The sequence below is a fragment of the Dendrobates tinctorius genome, unplaced genomic scaffold, assembly GCF_039654945.1.
Source record: "Dendrobates tinctorius isolate UK_male_01 unplaced genomic scaffold, ASM3965494v1 ptg000165l, whole genome shotgun sequence".
Taxonomy (NCBI): Eukaryota; Metazoa; Chordata; class Amphibia; order Anura; family Dendrobatidae; genus Dendrobates; species Dendrobates tinctorius.
Genome location: NW_027361832.1, coordinates 20,126,191 through 20,138,757, shown reverse-complemented (window position 1 = coordinate 20,138,757; position 12,567 = coordinate 20,126,191). Strand labels below are relative to the sequence as shown.

Here is a 12,567-nt window from a genome sequence, read left to right as displayed (position 1 = left end):
ACGAGAAGTGGTGAGTTCTCCTTCAATGGAAGTCTTCAAACAGAGGCTGGACAGACATCTGACTGGGATGATTTAGCGAATCCTGCTTTGAGCAGGGGGTTGGACCAGATGGCCCAGGAGGTCCCTTCCAACTCTACGATTCTATGATTCTATCTCACCCTCTTCCTTCATTCGCTCCTGGACGTCTCAATCCGCCTCAAGTTGCGGCTGCTCCAGCTTGCGCCTTCTGTCACGTCCCCCCAGATGAATGGTTTAGCCTGCAGGAGACCCTGCGTGGAGCCATATTTAAAGACAAATGATGCTCGGGCCCTGCTGCGGCGCGTGGTTTCACTGCAAAACAAACAAAGACTGTAGGGGCGGCCCAGCCTTTGCATCGGCCCTTCGGAGCCCGCCTCCACATGGTCAGAGTTCTCGCCACCATGCGAGCCTGAGGCAGGCTGGCCAGGCGATGGACCAAGCCGTGTCTACTGGCCATACCACCCTGGATACGCCCGATCTCGTCCGAACTCGGAAGCAAAGCGGGGATGGGCTTGGACAGTACTTGGATGGGAGACCTCCTGGGAACACCGAGTGCTGTAGACCATTTTGATGACATTTTGCTCCCTGGCCCAGCTCGGCTAGTATACAGGGGCGCCTTATCAGACACCAACATTACCTAAGCTGGAAGCCCCAAGCCGCATAATGCCTCTGATGCCTCTGAGATGGTTTGCAGCTAGGGACGCTACCACGCCTCCTCGCATGCCTCACACCAAGCTCCTTGCCGCAGCTAAGAGTGCTTATTGACCCCTCGGCCTGCCTTCTGGAAATGAAGGCGTCATAAGCATCCTGGGCCGTTAAGGGGCCAGGCATTCAGCGGGCGCCCAGGGGATGATCTTTAGAGGCCGGCCGGCCGGCCGGCTGGCAGAAGTAACGTCTTCTTCTGCAAAGAAGCTTGTGTAACTAACCCAATCAGACGGCTGCCCAGGACCCAAATTCAGTACTAGTGTGGGGAGGAGGACCCCCATATAGTGTTTGGGCCGGAACCAAGGGGACCGCCATCAGAGTTATTGAAGGAAGCACAACAGGGGAATTACAAAGGGAGACATGCGACTGAGGTTGTCAGGGCAACAGGGGGAGGGGCTAGGGTAAAAGGAGCAGGGGACGCGCTGAAGTGGCAGTTGGGGAAGAGAGGGAGTGAAGGCAGGACACAGGGTGACTTGCAGGGGTACCGAGAGGAGCCTGCGAGGAGAAAGCGGCCGATTTACCGACAAGAGAGACGTGAGAGACTGTGCCCAGAGACTGCTCCCCGCTCCCGTTCTGAGAGAATTATCCCCGCTAAACCCCGCCTTAGAGAGAGAGGAACTATACCTCCGGTTGTGGCCGTGAGTACCGGTAACCAGGCCTCAGAGATCTGGGCCCTTCCCCCCAGCCTTCCCCCATCACGCCGACCCGGCCACCATTGGCCTCAAGATACGCCACCTTGTCACAGGCGGGATTAAAGGCTCGCTACCCTGGCTTAGGAAGAGACTCCTTGGTAAAGGACGGCTACAGGCCTTTCTGGGGAACTGCGTCATCACCGCGCGCCACCTCCATCATTTACTTCAGGGCCTGTTGAGACCCAACGGCATTGCTTTCTTCAGGGCCTGTTGCGCCCCAGCGGCAGTGTTTTCTTCAGGGCCTGTTGCACCCCAGCGGCAGCGTTTTCTTCAGGGCCTGTTGTGCCCCAGCGGAGGCGTTTTCTTCAGGGCCTGTTGCGCCCCAGCGGCAGCGTTTCCTTCAGGGCCTGTTGCGCCCCAGCGGCAGCGTTATCTTCAGGGCCTGTTGCGCCCCAATGTCCCCGTTTCCTTCAGGGCCTGTTGCGCCCCAGCGGCAGCGTTTCCTTCAGGGCTTGTTGCGCCCCAGCGGCAGCGTTTCCTTCAGGGCCTGTTGCGCCCCAACGTCCCCGTTTTCTTCAGGACCTGTTGCGCCCCAACGTCCTCGTTTTCTTCAGGGCTTGTTGCCCCCCAACGGAATTATTTTCTTCAGGGCCTGTTGCCCCCACCGACATCACTTTCCTCAGGACAGCCGCCTCAGCGACCTCAACGCGGCCACGCTACCGAACCCAGCAGTCCCTGGAAGGCTAAGTGAAACTATATTGGGTTAAGATTGTTGAGTCCCTGCGTGGACTGTTGGTGTTGTACTTATTCCTTGTTTTGTTCAGCCTAGCCCTTCGGCTAGGGTTTTATAAAAGTAATTTCGAAAACCACCATTCGTTTAGTGTCTCGTCACTGCATCCTGCGAACCTGTCCGACCCTACACTAGGAAGGAGCGGGAGGGAATTGGGGGCATTTTCCTGCTAAGGCACGCAAATATTAATGATAATAAGACAGACAGGACAGTCTGACACTTGCTGGCGCTGAGGCTGCAGGGGCAAATAGGAGGTGTGGCCATGTGCAAGCATATGTGCGTGCTCGCTTGCAAGTGACTGTGCGCTTCCTAGGTGTGGCGCGCTGCAGACAGTCAAAGGGGTTGTTCCCTTTCATTAAATGTTCCTCCCAGGTTGCAGGCTTTTAGAAAGCAACAAACCGCCCTGTACTCACCCTACCCGGGTCCACCGGAGAGTCTCACTGCTGCTCCAGGTCTGTGGCATTGGCTGCGACGCTGATGTCACGTCAGCAGCCGATCAGTGAGCTCAGCGGCTCTGAGCGGGGCGTTCTGCCTACAACCCCTTTAAGAGAGCCAGCAAAAAAGTGAAGAGAAAGGAAATTACAAAAGGGCCTCTTGCTGAGCACTGGCGATAAGTGAGACAGTCCAAAAAGGAGCGCCAGCCAGGCGTGATTAAGGAACAGGTGCGCTCCTTTAGACCGGGTTCATTTCCAGCTCTGCATTTTTTTCTTGCTGAGCACTGGACAGGGCAGCCGGCAGCCAGACTGCATAGTAGAAAAGCAGCAAGTGAGAAGCCTGTCTCTGCCTACGGCCACACCACCCTGAACACGCCCGATCTCGTCTGATCTTGGAAGCTAAGCAGGGTCGGGCCTGGTTAGTACTTGGATGGGAGACCGCCTGGGAATACCAGGTGCTGTAGGCTTTTGCTTTTTCCTTCCTTCCACCAGCAGGGGTCACTGTCCTCTATGCCTTTTTTCCATTCCCTTTCACAAGGGCACACATGCTTCTTTCCTCTTTTCATTTGCTTTCTCTCTTGCGCTATTTCGTCCGTGCAAACTGCCAGCATCCTTCTCATCACCGTGGGCCTCCAGCATTGTTGCTTATTTACTTTTAATACTAGGCTTCCTTTCAACAGGACCAGCGCCTCCCGCGGGCTTGGGGGCATCCGCCGGCAACCTGGAGGCCAGTTTACAGGCCGAAGCAAGCAGGACACCTTTGCAGGCAACACGACCCCCCTGAAGAGCAGCACACAGTCACTGGCAACCAGAATGGTGACCGGTCTGCAAACCCTGTCTTATGAGGAAAGGTTGCAGGATTTGGGAATGTTTAGTTTGCAAAAGAGAAGACTGAGAGGAGACTTAATAGCTGTCTACAAATATCTAAAGGGCTGTCACATTGTAGAAGGATCAATTTTATTCTCATTTGCACAAGGAAAGACTAGAAGCAATGTGATGAAACTGAATGGGAGGAGACACAGATTAGATATTAGAAAATTTTTTTTAACAGTTAGAGTGATCAATGAGTGGAACAGGCTGCCACGAGAAGTGGTGAGTTCTCCTTCAATGGAAGTCTTCAAACAGAGGCTGGACAGACATCTGACTGGGATGATTTAGCGAATCCTGCTTTGAGCAGGGGGTTGGACCAGATGGCCCAGGAGGTCCCTTCCAACTCTAAGATTCTATGATTCTATCTCACCCTCTTCCTTCATTCGCTCCTGGACGTCTCAATCCGCCTCAAGTTGCGGCTGCTCCAGCTTGCGCCTTCTGTCACGTCCCCCCAGATGAATGGTTTAGCCTGCAGGAGACCCTGCGTGGAGCCATATTTAAAGACAAATGATGCTCGGGCCCTGCTGCGGCGCGTGGTTTCACTGCAAAACAAACAAAGACTGTAGGGGCGGCCCAGCCTTTGCATCGGCCCTTCGGAGCCCGCCTCCACATGGTCAGAGTTCTCGCCACCATGCGAGCCTGAGGCAGGCTGGCCAGGCGATGGACCAAGCCGTGTCTACTGGCCATACCACCCTGGATACGCCCGATCTCGTCCGAACTCGGAAGCAAAGCGGGGATGGGCTTGGACAGTACTTGGATGGGAGACCTCCTGGGAACACCGAGTGCTGTAGACCATTTTGATGACATTTTGCTCCCTGGCCCAGCTCGGCTAGTATACAGGGGCGCCTTATCAGACACCAACATTACCTAAGCTGGAAGCCCCAAGCCGCATAATGCCTCTGATGCCTCTGAGATGGTTTGCAGCTAGGGACGCTACCACGCCTCCTCGCATGCCTCACACCAAGCTCCTTGCCGCAGCTAAGAGTGCTTATTGACCCCTCGGCCTGCCTTCTGGAAATGAAGGCGTCATAAGCATCCTGGGCCGTTAAGGGGCCAGGCATTCAGCGGGCGCCCAGGGGATGATCTTTAGAGGCCGGCCGGCCGGCTGGCAGAAGTAACGTCTTCTTCTGCAAAGAAGCTTGTGTAACTAACCCAATCAGACGGCTGCCCAGGACCCAAATTCAGTACTAGTGTGGGGAGGAGGACCCCCATATAGTGTTTGGGCCGGAACCAAGGGGACCGCCATCAGAGTTATTGAAGGAAGCACAACAGGGGAATTACAAAGGGAGACATGCGACTGAGGTTGTCAGGGCAACAGGGGGAGGGGCTAGGGTAAAAGGAGCAGGGGACGCGCTGAAGTGGCAGTTGGGGAAGAGAGGGAGTGAAGGCAGGACACAGGGTGACTTGCAGGGGTACCGAGAGGAGCCTGCGAGGAGAAAGCGGCCGATTTACCGACAAGAGAGACGTGAGAGACTGTGCCCAGAGACTGCTCCCCGCTCCCGTTCTGAGAGAATTATCCCCGCTAAACCCCGCCTTAGAGAGAGAGGAACTATACCTCCGGTTGTGGCCGTGAGTACCGGTAACCAGGCCTCAGAGATCTGGGCCCTTCCCCCCAGCCTTCCCCCATCACGCCGACCCGGCCACCATTGGCCTCAAGGTACGCCACCTTGTCACAGGCGGGATTAAAAGCTCGCTACCCTGGCTTAGGAAGAGACTCCTTGGTAAAGGACGGCTACAGGCCTTTCTGGGGAACTGCGTCATCACCGCGCGCCACCTCCATCATTTACTTCAGGGCCTGTTGAGACCCAACGGCATTGCTTTCTTCAGGGCCTGTTGCGCCCCAGCGGCAGTGTTTTCTTCAGGGTCTGTTGCACCCCAGCGGCAGCGTTTTCTTCAGGGTCTGTTGTGCCCCAGCGGAGGCGTTTTCTTCAGGGCCTGTTGCGCCCCAGCGGCAGCGTTTCCTTCAGGGCCTGTTGCGCCCCAGCGGCAGCGTTATCTTCAGGGCCTGTTGCGCCCCAATGTCCCCGTTTCCTTCAGGGCCTGTTGCGCCCCAGCGGCAGCGTTTCCTTCAGGGCTTGTTGCGCCCCAGCAGCAGCGTTTCCTTCAGGGCCTGTTGCGCCCCAACATCCCCGTTTTCTTCAGGACCTGTTGCGCCCCAACGTCCTCGTTTTCTTCAGGGCTTGTTGCCCCCCAACGGTATTATTTTCTTCAGGGCCTGTTGCCCCCACCGACATCACTTTCCTCAGGACAGCCGCCTCAGCGACCTCAACGCGGCCACGCTACCGAACCCAGCAGTCCCTGGAAGGCTAAGTGAAACTATATTGGGTTAAGATTGTTGAGTCCCTGCGTGGACTGTTGGTGTTGTACTTATTCCTTGTTTTGTTCAGCCTAGCCCTTCGGCTAGGGTTTTATAAAAGTAATTTCGAAAACCACCATTCGTTTAGTGTCTCGTCACTGCATCCTGCGAACCTGTCTGACCCTACACTAGGAAGGAGCGGGAGGGAATTGGGGGCATTTTCCTGCTAAGGCATGCAAATATTAATGATAATAAGACAGACAGGACAGTCTGACACTTGCTGGCGCTGAGGCTGCAGGGGCAAATAGGAGGTGTGGCCATGTGCAAGCATATGTGCGTGCTCGCTTGCAAGTGACTGTGCGCTTCCTAGGTGTGGCGCGCTGCAGACAGTCAAAGGGGTTGTTCCCTTTCATTAAATGTTCTTCCCAGGTTGCAGGCTTTTAGAAAGCAACAAACCGCCCTGTACTCACCCTACCCGGGTCCACCGGAGAGTCTCACTGCTGCTCCAGGTCTGTGGCATTGGCTGCGACGCTGATGTCACGTCAGCAGCCGATCAGTGAGCTCAGCGGCTCTGAGCGGGGCGTTCTGCCTACAACCCCTTTAAGAGAGCCAGCAAAAAAGTGAAGAGAAAGGAAATTACAAAAGGGCCTCTTGCTGAGCACTGGCGATAAGTGAGACAGTCCAAAAAGGAGCGCCAGCCAGGCGTGATTAAGGAACAGGTGCGCTCCTTTAGACCGGGTTCATTTCCAGCTCTGCAATTTTTTCTTGCTGAGCACTGGACAGGGCAGCCGGCAGCCAGACTGCATAGTAGAAAAGCAGCAAGTGAGAAGCTTGTCTCTGCCTACGGCCACACCACCCTGAACACACCCGCTCTCGTCTGATCTCGGAAGCTAAGCAGGGTCGGGCCTGGTTAGTACTTGGATGGGAGACCGCCTGGGAATACCAGGTGCTGTAGGCTTTTGCTTTTTCCTTCCTTCCACCAGCAGGGGTCACTGTCCTCTATTCCTTTTTTCCATTCCCTTTCACAAGGGCACACATGCTTCTTTCCTCTTTTCATTTGCTTTCTCTCTTGCGCTATTTCGTCCGTGCAAACTGCCAGCATCCTTCTCATCACCGTGGTCCTCCAGCATTGTTGCTTATTTACTTTTAATACTAGGCTTCCTTTCAACAGGACCAGCGCCTCCCGCGGGCTTGGGGGCATCCGCCGGCAACCTGGAGGCCAGTTTACAGGCCGAAGCAAGCAGGACACCTTTGCAGGCAACACGACTCCCCTGAAGAGCAGCACACAGTCACTGGCAACCATCTCACCCTCTTCCTTCATTCGCTCCTGGACGTCTCAATCCGCCTCAAGTTGCGGCTGCTCAAGCTTGCTCCTTCTGTCACGTCCCCCCAGATGAATGGTTTATCCTGCAGGAGACCCTGCGTGGAGCCATATTTAAAGACAAATGATGCTCGGGCCCTGCTGCGGCGCGTGGTTTCACTGCAAAACAAACAAAGACTGTAGGGTCGGCCCAGCCTTTGCATCGGCCCTTCGGAGCCCGCCTCCACATGGTCAGAGTTCTCGCCACCACGCGAGCCTGAGGCAGGCTGGCCAGGCGATGGACCAAGCCGTGTCTACTGGCCATACCACCCTGGATACGCCCGAACTCGGAAGCAAAGCGGGGATGGGCTTGGACAGTACTTGGATGGTAGACCTCCTGGGAACACCGAGTGCTGTAGACCATTTTGATGACATTTTGCTCCCTGGCCCAGCTCGGCTAGTATACAGGGGCGCCTTATCAGACACCAACATAAGCTGGAAGCCCCAAGCCGCATAATGCCTCTGATGCCTCTGAGATGGTTTGCAGCTAGGGACGCTACCACGCCTCCTCGCATGCCTCACACCGAGCTCCTTACCGCGGCTAAGAGTGCTTATTGATCCCTCAGCCTGCCTTCTGGAAATGATGGCGTCATAAGCATCCTGGGCCGTTAAGGGGCCAGGCATTCAGCGGGCGCCCAGGGGATGATTTTTAGAGGACGTCCGGCCGGCAGAAGTAACGTCTTCTTCTGCAAAGAAGCTTGTGTAACTAACCCAATCAAACGGCTGCCCAGGACCCAAATTCAGTACTAGGAAGGAGCGGGAGGGAATTGGGGGTATTTTCCTGCTAAGGCACGCAAATATTAATGATAATAAGACAGACAGGACAGTCAAGGTGGCGTATCTTGAGGCCAATGGTGGCCGGGTCGGCGTGATGGGGGAAGGCTGGGGGGAAGGGCCCAGATCTCTGAGGCCTGGTTACCGGTACTCACGGCCACAACCGGAGGTATAGTTCCTCTCTCTTTAAGGCGGGGTTTAGCGGGGATAATTCTCTCAGAACGGGAGCTGAGCTGAGCACTGGACAGGGCAGCCGGCAGCCAGACTGCATAGTAGAAAAGCAGCAAGTGAGAAGCTTGTCTCTGCCTACGGCCACACCACCCTGAACACGCCCGATCTCGTCTGATCTCGGAAGCTAAGCAGGGTCGGGCCTGGTTAGTACTTGGATGGGAGACCGCCTGGGAATACCAGGTGCTGTAGGCTTTTGCTTTTTCCTTCCTTCCACCAGCAGGGGTCACTGTCCTCTATTCCTTTTTTCCATTCCCTTTCACAAGGGCACACATGCTTCTTTCCTCTTTTCATTTGCTTTCTCTCTTGCGCTATTTCGTCCGTGCAAACTGCCAGCATCCTTCTCATCACCGTGGTCCTCCAGCATTGTTGCTTATTTACTTTTAATACTAGGCTTCCTTTCAACAGGACCAGCGCCTCCCGCGGGCTTGGGGGCATCCGCCGGCAACCTGGAGGCCAGTTTACAGGCCGAAGCAAGCAGGACACCTTTGCAGGCAACAAGACCCCCCTGAAGAGCAGCACACAGTCACTGGCAACCATCTCACCCTCTTCCTTCATTCGCTCCTGGACGTCTCAATCCGCCTCAAGTTGCGGCTGCTCAAGCTTGCTCCTTCTGTCACGTCCCCCCAGATGAATGGTTTATCCTGCAGGAGACCCTGCGTGGAGCCATATTTAAAGACAAATGATGCTCGGGCCCTGCTGCGGCGCGTGGTTTCACTGCAAAACAAACAAAGACTGTAGGGTCGGCCCAGCCTTTGCATCGGCCCTTCGGAGCCCGCCTCCACATGGTCAGAGTTCTCGCCACCACGCGAGCCTGAGGCAGGCTGGCCAGGCGATGGACCAAGCCGTGTCTACTGGCCATACCACCCTGGATACGCCCGAACTCGGAAGCAAAGCGGGGATGGGCTTGGACAGTACTTGGATGGTAGACCTCCTGGGAACACCGAGTGCTGTAGACCATTTTGATGACATTTTGCTCCCTGGCCCAGCTCGGCTAGTATACAGGGGAGCCTTATCAGACACCAACATAAGCTGGAAGCCCCAAGCCGCATAATGCCTCTGATGCCTCTGAGATGGTTTGCAGCTAGGGACGCTACCACGCCTCCTCGCATGCCTCACACCGAGCTCCTTACCGCGGCTAAGAGTGCTTATTGATCCCTCAGCCTGCCTTCTGGAAATGATGGCGTCATAAGCATCCTGGGCCGTTAAGGGGCCAGGCATTCAGCGGGCGCCCAGGGGATGATTTTTAGAGGACGTCCGGCCGGCAGAAGTAACGTCTTCTTCTGCAAAGAAGCTTGTGTAACTAACCCAATCAAACGGCTGCCCAGGACCCAAATTCAGTACTAGGAAGGAGCGGGAGGGAATTGGGGGTATTTTCCTGCTAAGGCACGCAAATATTAATGATAATAAGACAGACAGGACAGTCTGACACTTGCTGGCGCTGAGGCTGCAGGGGCAAATAGGAGGTGTGGCCATGTGCAAGCATATGTGCGTGCTCGCTTGCAAGTGACTGTGCGCTTCCTAGGTGTGGCGCGCTGCAGACAGTCAAAGGGGTTGTTCCCTTTCATTAAACGTTCTTCCCAGGTTGCAGGCTTTTAGAAAGCAACAAACCGCCCTGTACTCACCCTACCCGGGTCCACCGGAGAGTCTCACCGCTGCTCCAGGTCTGTGGCATTGGCTGCGACGCTGACGTCACGTCAGCAGCCGATCAGTGAGCTCAGCGGCTCTGAGCGGGGCGTTCTGCCTACAACCCCCTTAAGAGAGCCAGCAAAAAAGTGAAGAGAAAGGAAATTACAAAAGGGCCTCTTGCTGAGCACTGGCGATAAGTGAGACAGTCCAAAAAGGAGCGCCAGCCAGGCGTGATTAAGGAACAGGTGCGCTCCTTTAGACCGGGTTCATTTCCAGCTCTGCATTTTTTTCTTGCTGAGCACTGGACAGGGCAGCCGGCAGCCAGACTGCATAGTAGAAAAGCAGCAAGTGAGAAGCCTGTCTCTGCCTACGGCCACACCACCCTGAACACGCCCGATCTCGTCTGATCTCGGAAGCTAAGCAGGGTCGGGCCTGGTTAGTACTTGGATGGGAGACCGCCTGGGAATACCAGGTGCTGTAGGCTTTTGCTTTTTCCTTCCTTCCACCAGCAGGGGTCACTGTCCTCTATGCCTTTTTTCCATTCCCTTTCACAAGGGCACACATGCTTCTTTCCTCTTTTCATTTGCTTTCTCTCTTGCGCTATTTCGTCCGTGCAAACTGCCAGCATCCTTCTCATCACCGTGGGCCTCCAGCATTGTTGCTTATTTACTTTTAATACTAGGCTTCCTTTCAACAGGACCAGCGCCTCCCGCGGGCTTGGGGGCATCCGCCGGCAACCTGGAGGCCAGTTTACAGGCCGAAGCAAGCAGGACACCTTTGCAGGCAACACGACCCCCCTGAAGAGCAGCACACAGTCACTGGCAACCAGAATGGTGACCGGTCTGCAAACCCTGTCTTATGAGGAAAGGTTGCAGGATTTGGGAATGTTTAGTTTGCAAAAGAGAAGACTGAGAGGAGACTTAATAGCTGTCTACAAATATCTAAAGGGCTGTCACATTGTAGAAGGATCAATTTTATTCTCATTTGCACAAGGAAAGACTAGAAGCAATGTGATGAAACTGAATGGGAGGAGACACAGATTAGATATTAGAAAATTTTTTTTAACAGTTAGAGTGATCAATGAGTGGAACAGGCTGCCACGAGAAGTGGTGAGTTCTCCTTCAATGGAAGTCTTCAAACAGAGGCTGGACAGACATCTGACTGGGATGATTTAGCGAATCCTGCTTTGAGCAGGGGGTTGGACCAGATGGCCCAGGAGGTCCCTTCCAACTCTAAGATTCTATGATTCTATCTCACCCTCTTCCTTCATTCGCTCCTGGACGTCTCAATCCGCCTCAAGTTGCGGCTGCTCCAGCTTGCGCCTTCTGTCACGTCCCCCCAGATGAATGGTTTAGCCTGCAGGAGACCCTGCGTGGAGCCATATTTAAAGACAAATGATGCTCGGGCCCTGCTGCGGCGCGTGGTTTCACTGCAAAACAAACAAAGACTGTAGGGGCGGCCCAGCCTTTGCATCGGCCCTTCGGAGCCCGCCTCCACATGGTCAGAGTTCTCGCCACCATGCGAGCCTGAGGCAGGCTGGCCAGGTGATGGACCAAGCCGTGTCTACTGGCCATACCACCCTGGATACGCCCGATCTCGTCCGAACTCGGAAGCAAAGCGGGGATGGGCTTGGACAGTACTTGGATGGGAGACCTCCTGGGAACACCGAGTGCTGTAGACCATTTTGATGACATTTTGCTCCCTGGCCCAGCTCGGCTAGTATACAGGGGCGCCTTATCAGACACCAACATTACCTAAGCTGGAAGCCCCAAGCCGCATAATGCCTCTGATGCCTCTGAGATGGTTTGCAGCTAGGGACGCTACCACGCCTCCTCGCATGCCTCACACCAAGCTCCTTGCCGCAGCTAAGAGTGCTTATTGACCCCTCGGCCTGCCTTCTGGAAATGAAGGCGTCATAAGCATCCTGGGCCGTTAAGGGGCCAGGCATTCAGCGGGCGCCCAGGGGATGATCTTTAGAGGCCGGCCGGCCGGCTGGCAGAAGTAACGTCTTCTTCTGCAAAGAAGCTTGTGTAACTAACCCAATCAGACGGCTGCCCAGGACCCAAATTCAGTACTAGTGTGGGGAGGAGGACCCCCATATAGTGTTTGGGCCGGAACCAAGGGGACCGCCATCAGAGTTATTGAAGGAAGCACAACAGGGGAATTACAAAGGGAGACATGCGACTGAGGTTGTCAGGGCAACAGGGGGAGGGGCTAGGGTAAAAGGAGCAGGGGACGCGCTGAAGTGGCAGTTGGGGAAGAGAGGGAGTGAAGGCAGGACACAGGGTGACTTGCAGGGGTACCGAGAGGAGCCTGCGAGGAGAAAGCGGCCGATTTACCGACAAGAGAGACGTGAGAGACTGTGCCCAGAGACTGCTCCCCGCTCCCGTTCTGAGAGAATTATCCCCGCTAAACCCCGCCTTAGAGAGAGAGGAACTATACCTCCGGTTGTGGCCGTGAGTACCGGTAACCAGGCCTCAGAGATCTGGGCCCTTCCCCCCAGCCTTCCCCCATCACGCCGACCCGGCCACCATTGGCCTCAAGGTACGCCACCTTGTCACAGGCGGGATTAAAAGCTCGCTACCCTGGCTTAGGAAGAGACTCCTTGGTAAAGGACGGCTACAGGCCTTTCTGGGGAACTGCGTCATCACCGCGCGCCACCTCCATCATTTACTTCAGGGCCTGTTGAGACCCAACGGCATTGCTTTCTTCAGGGCCTGTTGCGCCCCAGCGGCAGTGTTTTCTTCAGGGTCTGTTGCACCCCAGCGGCAGCGTTTTCTTCAGGGTCTGTTGTGCCCCAGCGGAGGCGTTTTCTTCAGGGCCTGTTGCGC

At 55.4% G+C, this 12,567-nt stretch overlaps 7 non-coding genes and 2 pseudogenes across 7 annotated transcripts; all 9 read left to right on the top strand.

Annotated features, from left to right (window-relative positions):
* The first annotated feature begins 462 nt into the window (after window positions 1–462).
* On the top strand, window positions 463–582 carry LOC141053374 (5S ribosomal RNA). The gene has a single exon (XR_012221114.1). It is a non-coding gene; the product is annotated as a 5S ribosomal RNA (ribosomal RNA).
* Window positions 583–2,927: 2,345 nt separating this feature from the next.
* LOC141053271 (5S ribosomal RNA) lies at window positions 2,928–3,046 on the top strand. The gene has a single exon (XR_012221021.1). It is a non-coding gene; the product is annotated as a 5S ribosomal RNA (ribosomal RNA).
* A 1,077-nt stretch (window positions 3,047–4,123) lies between these two features.
* LOC141053373 (5S ribosomal RNA) lies at window positions 4,124–4,243 on the top strand. Its single transcript, XR_012221113.1, has one exon. It is a non-coding gene; the product is annotated as a 5S ribosomal RNA (ribosomal RNA).
* A 2,341-nt stretch (window positions 4,244–6,584) lies between these two features.
* LOC141053283 (5S ribosomal RNA) lies at window positions 6,585–6,703 on the top strand. Its single transcript, XR_012221032.1, has one exon. It is a non-coding gene; the product is annotated as a 5S ribosomal RNA (ribosomal RNA).
* A 654-nt stretch (window positions 6,704–7,357) lies between these two features.
* Window positions 7,358–7,467, top strand: LOC141053527 (5S ribosomal RNA; annotated as a pseudogene).
* A 716-nt stretch (window positions 7,468–8,183) lies between these two features.
* On the top strand, window positions 8,184–8,302 carry LOC141053485 (5S ribosomal RNA). The gene has a single exon (XR_012221202.1). It is a non-coding gene; the product is annotated as a 5S ribosomal RNA (ribosomal RNA).
* Window positions 8,303–8,956: 654 nt separating this feature from the next.
* Window positions 8,957–9,066, top strand: LOC141053526 (5S ribosomal RNA; annotated as a pseudogene).
* A 1,035-nt stretch (window positions 9,067–10,101) lies between these two features.
* LOC141053472 (5S ribosomal RNA) lies at window positions 10,102–10,220 on the top strand. The gene has a single exon (XR_012221200.1). It is a non-coding gene; the product is annotated as a 5S ribosomal RNA (ribosomal RNA).
* Window positions 10,221–11,297: 1,077 nt separating this feature from the next.
* On the top strand, window positions 11,298–11,417 carry LOC141053372 (5S ribosomal RNA). Its single transcript, XR_012221112.1, has one exon. It is a non-coding gene; the product is annotated as a 5S ribosomal RNA (ribosomal RNA).
* The last annotated feature ends 1,150 nt before the right edge of the window (window positions 11,418–12,567 follow it).